The 6,000-nt window shown below is 39.1% G+C and overlaps 1 protein-coding gene across 7 annotated transcripts in view; it reads left to right on the top strand.

Moving 5' to 3' along the window:
• PITPNM2 (phosphatidylinositol transfer protein membrane associated 2) overlaps positions 1–6,000 on the top strand; it is a 3,395,372-nt gene that overhangs the window by 1,296,190 nt on the left and 2,093,182 nt on the right. The window lies entirely within an intron of this gene.

Below are 6,000 nucleotides of genomic sequence, written 5' to 3' on the forward strand. Positions count from 1 at the left end.
GTGACATATTAGCATTATTTGTGTTTTCAGGATTTTGAGTTTCAGGATTTTGGTCTTTCAGGATTTTGGGCTTTCAGGATTTTGAGTTTTCAGGATTCTGAATTTTCAGGCTTTGGTTTCAGGATTTTGATTTTCAGGCTTATGATGTTTCAGGCTTCTGAATGGGAACTATATATATATATATATATATATATATATATATATATATATATATATATATATACACACACACACACACACACACACACACACACACACATACATAGACACACACACACAGACACATACATACATAGACACACACACACACACACACACACAGACACATACATACATAGACAAACACAGACACACACACACACATTCACACACTCACACACACACCACTCTCCCACACACATACACACACACACACACACACACACACACATACATAGACACACACACACACACACACACACACACACACACACACACACACACACACACACACACACACACACACACACACACACACACACACACACATAGACACACACACAAATTAGGATTTAACAATGTAAAACCTGTCAACATCCAGTTAAGCAAACAAAAAAAAATGATCATTCAGTCTACTGAACACTTACAACATGGAAACACAACTGATCACAAAAGTGTAACTAATTTGTTTTTTGCTAACAGTACACTAAACGCCCCATCCATTCACACACCAGTCTCACCCAAAAACACACCATACCACACCTCCCATTACAGAGTCCAAGAATTACTTCCACTCGCAATCCTGCAAACACCCACACCAACAAAACACACACTCATTGTTTAATGTCATGGGAAGTCCCCACACTCTTACTTCTGTATGGTTACTCCACGGTCGCATAACCTCAGCCAAATGCAAGTGCCCTCTAGAAGGCTACAGTCTTCTGTTTATGAATGGATTATAGTGGTAAAAGTCAAATGCAGGGGAGTCGATTACAGCAGTAATCAATGAGCTATGACTTTGATGGGTAATGGCACTTCTGTCATACAGAACATGTGTATTTCAGGAATGTAGTTACTCCCATATATAAATTTATTATACACTTATGTATTTATCTACCCTGTGTTGTATGGGTTAGTCCCACTAGGCTAGCAGCCTCTTTTCAGGGGAGACAAAGTGGTATTTATGCACATATATGCATGTGTATGTTTGTATATATATATATATATATATATGTATATATACATGCAACTTTTTATATTCAGATTTATATATACAAAGACATGCATCTGGAGTGTTTCTCCCCAGGCCTCTGCTGAAAATTGGCTTCATTCCAACTCAGCCTTTCCCAGTAAATAAATGTTCAAATTAAAAAAAATTAAATATTTATAAACCTTCCACCCACGGTGGTCGTGCTCCGGTAGCGTTGTTGTCTCACAGTAAGATGCTGTCCGGTTCGATTCTCAGCTAGAGCGTCTTCTGCGTGGAGACATGCGTGAATGGGCGTACCTTTGTTGAAGGTCGTGCATCAGGACTGGTAACACGGCACGTAAAAATCAACTGCCAATCATTAGCGGACTGGAGTTCCGCTGTGGCGACCCCTAACCGGGAAAAGCCGAAAGACACAAACAAACAAATAGAAACCTAACCTTCCATGGGAAATGCACACTACTGTCCACAATTGATCGATACCTACTGGTCGACCAAGAGAAATATTGATCCATAAAGGCTCAAAAAATGTACATTTTTTTTTGCAGGGCGGCAAGCCTTCTTACATCCCCTGCTAATTGTATAGACCAGTTCTGAGACTTGAGTACAGTCAGGAAAGAGCATAGTCCCTGATCCCCACTGTACTGTGATCTTACAGTGAAAAAGACGGCAATTTTTGATCAGCTGATTTTTCAATTTGCTATAACAGTTTTTTCACTAATTGAAAAGACACATTGACTAAAAGTTGTGCAGTATATATGTGTATATATATATATATATATATATATATATATATATATAAAAACATATATGTATATATTAATGGCCTCACACAAACACAGGTGTGCACTAATTGTTATAGTGTGCAAAGAGCAAAGCAAAACATTCATATGTACATAGAAAGCAGATAGAATTTAGGACAAAATTACAGTGCCAACAAGGCATCCTTATTTATTTATTTATGTAATAATAAACTCAATCATTTATTTAACCTTTCATGCAACCTGTTTGCTACATACATTCCAGTCTCTTTTCTTTTCTTTTGTTTGTTCACAGCCAACATTTTTTAATTCTAGGAACAGACCTGATTACGTGTTTCGCTCTTCTTGCCGTTAGATTACTAATATACAATATAATGTCTGTGGTGGCTTGAAACAGACTTGGTGATTGGTTTATTTTTTAGTTAAAATTCAGTGTGTGTGTGTGTGTGTGTGTGTGTGTGTGTGTGTGTGTGTGTGTGTGTGTGTGTGTGTGTGTGTGTGTGTGTGTGTGTGTGTTTGTATATGTGTGTGTGTGTGTGTGTGTCTGTGTGTATGTGTTTATGTATAAGCATACACATATTACACAAATAGCCGCAGTATAATTGGAATATTGTAGGTGAAAAGAAACATAAATATTAAACATGTACACATTAAATTCATGCTGTAATAAATGCATGTTATAAAGTATATTTTAGATCAGATCCATATCACAGACTATACTGAGTATGAGTGACCTGCAGGATCCCAGGAGATGTGTGAGGCTGTTGAATAAGTGCAATTATAGAGAGCCTGCTGTGAACTTATTAATAAGGGTTGGGGGGGTTAGTATAATAGTTAAGGTGTTCACCTTATAGACACAAAGTGCAGGGTTTGATTCTCACCTTTGAAAGGAAAATTGGCTAGACTTAAAATAGCCCACTGTGGCAACTAGCCAAGTACTTACCAATAAACTTATTAGAGATGGTGATGACCAGGGAAGAGTGGAGCCGTGGCACTTAATGGACATACATTTAAACCTTTTAAAACCCTTCAGATTATAGAATTGTTTGTAATGAAATGGCATGGCTGTTGTACAGAATTCTGTGCGCTTTCCAGGGAATTTATTAATGCATCTGTTGAGAACTATATTTGAAAACAGAATGTTTTTATAAAATGCATTTTATTACTCCTGCACTAGCCACATCTTCAGAGTATGTCCATTTATTTTTTTTACATTTCTCTTGTTGGAATTTCTGCTTTTTAGATATGCTGATTATTGCATCCATAAGGTTGTAACTGTATTGCAGAGTTTTAGCTCCATACCCCCATGCTATGCCTCTAGCTGTTCTGTTAGTTTTAGATATGAGTAATAATATAACACAATGTGATGTAACTTGATTTAATATAATAAATGTGTCACATGACAAAGCAAGACATGTGCCCATATAATGCTTCCCACCCTTTGTATCACCTACCCCTGTCTGCCTACAGTATGTAAAAGTGACACTTACTCCAAGTGGGTTACCTTGTTACCAAAAAAAAAAGGGAAAAAAAGAGGAAAGGAGTGGGTGTCAGCCAGTCCCTGTAAGACACCAATTGTCATCTTCCCTTCGGAGAGCTCTTCCCTCGCTCATACGGTTCCAATTGTCATCTTCCCTTCGGAGAGCTCTTCCCTCGCTCATATGGTTCCAATTGTCATCTTCCTTCGGAGAGCTCTTCCTCGCTCATACGGTTCCAATTGTCATCTTCCTTCGAGAGCTCTTCCCTCGCTCATACGGTTCCAATTGTCATCTTCCCTTCGGAGAGCTCTTCCCTCGCTCATACGGTTCCAATTGTCATCTTCCCTTCGGAGAGCTCTTCCCTCGCTCATACGGTTCCAATTGTCATCTTCCCTTCGGAGAGCTCTTCCCTCGCTCATACGGTTCCAATTGTCATCTTCCCTTCGGAGAGCTCTTCCCTCGCTCATACAATCTGCTCATTCCCCTTTACCCACTTCTCTGCCCACACATCTACGCAGTTTATCATCTGCTGCAAAGTCCCTCATTTGTACAAGAAGCTTGTAATGAGGGGAAACTCACAAGGCTTTACTGAAGTACTGTTGTATCACATCCACTCTTATATCTGTTCACCTTCCCGGTATAATACCCATAAAACTGGGTGTGATCTGTCTTACAGGATCTTTGGGTTGTGAATCCATGCATTAGTTTATTAAGTAGCTTATTCTGTTCCAGGAACCTCATGTCCCTTCACTTTAGGAGTGCTTTTATTGTTTTGCCTACTTGTGAAGTCTGGCTTACTGACCTATAATTTCTACGATGATTTCTTTGCTCCATCATTGCGAATGAGTACCAGCATGGAATATTTATATTCCTGTGGGTCTGTTCCTTTCCTAAGGGATCTGCTAAGGAACCATGGCAGGGTCTTTCCTAGGGCCCAACAGCCCTCTTGAAGAGTCTCGATGGTGGTCAGTGATGCCCATGTTTCTTGTCCTCCTGTACTACCCCAGTACCTTCCTTCATTGCTCTGCTGTTTTCCATCCATCATCTTTATTCTTCCCTGTCATCCATTTATTTGTCGATGACTTATGACAACTGTTCATTTAAAACTCCCACCAATTGTCGACCTCTTTGTACTTACGACTTTTCTTTACCAGCTCAGCGGTTTATCGACCTTTTCTCTTTTGCACTAGTACATGAAAATGGCATATTCTTTCCATCATAAACAGCTGTTGTCAGCCTTTCTTCCATTTCAGCCTTGGAGCGTCTCGCTCGCTTTGCTGTTGTGTGCCTTACAGATATGTTCCCCTCTGCGCTGACCCGCTCTCCGTTCTTCTCCTTCTCTGTCCATCCCATCTCCATCCTTTATTCTGGCCCCCATCTACACACCTTTATTTTATCTCACAGCTACTCTTTCCTGTCATATCCAAATCCCACACTTGTGAACTCCTAAATCTTTTCTTCCCATATATGATCCCTCCCCCCAATCCCAGAATCTGGGTCCTTGTGACCAGGACTGGTCCCTTTGTAATGACTATATTGCATGGTCATGGTTTACCATGGTCGTCCTAACCCACAGATCCCTTACCTCATCATTTCTGCAAAGAACAAGATTGAGAAATTTTAATACCTGTGGTACTGGGCACCCCAGCTCCTAGAAGGTCCTTTATTCCCCTGTAAGATCCTTGCTGGAGGGCATTATTTTACTTAGAAAATTGGATATCTATTAAGCTGTTTTATATTTCTTTTATTATTAGTGTATAAAAGCTTATACATCTAATGTTTCAAGTTGGTGTATGATATGCAATTTGTGTTGGTGGTAATATTTTATATCCAAAATGTAAGCTGTATAAGTAATAATGTCACCTCTCCATGTACATACAGAAGCATAGACACAGACTTATAAACATTTATACAGGAAATTATATACTCACATGCATATACATACACAGATACTGCCAGTTAAAGAGCAGTCACTTTATTAACTCTGTACACCTCAGATGTCTGTTTATAGTTAAATGAATGAATACATAGATAAATAAAGGCCAACATGTAGAGGATTATGAGTGGATCATCAACTATAACCTGCTTTTTATGTGTTTGAGGTATGGATGTCATAAAATTCGCTCTCAAGGTGAATCTTGGCATCTATGTCAAGCATACACAGTTAATGGTTATAATCGGAGACCTGATCATAACACTTTGCTGTGCATGGAGATTTATCTGCTGGATGAGCTACCAGTTCCAGTAAAAGGCACTTAGCAGGCATTGTCAGGAAGAATCTTGTCTTGAGATGCCTGTCTCGTATGTTTGGTCTGTTCCTTATAAAATATTTGGTGTTTTTTTGGACAAATCCTTGATGACTGAAGTCACTAAATAATGACATTTGTTTGATTTTCAGTATCCAGAAAATGCAGGCAAACACACACATCCTGTTGTTTCAGCTACTTTCTAAGTTTATGAGAGGAGGTGAGGAACCCATTAATGGTACACACAGCAGGCAGAAACAAATCTGTTTTTTTTCTTATTCTGCCATTGTCTTTGTTAGTCAATACTGACAGATTTCACTGTCTAGTGC

This window comes from Protopterus annectens, chromosome 3.part1 (genome assembly GCF_019279795.1).
Source record: "Protopterus annectens isolate FY-2018-M chromosome 3.part1, PAN1.0, whole genome shotgun sequence".
NCBI lineage: Eukaryota > Metazoa > Chordata > Ceratodontiformes > Protopteridae > Protopterus > Protopterus annectens.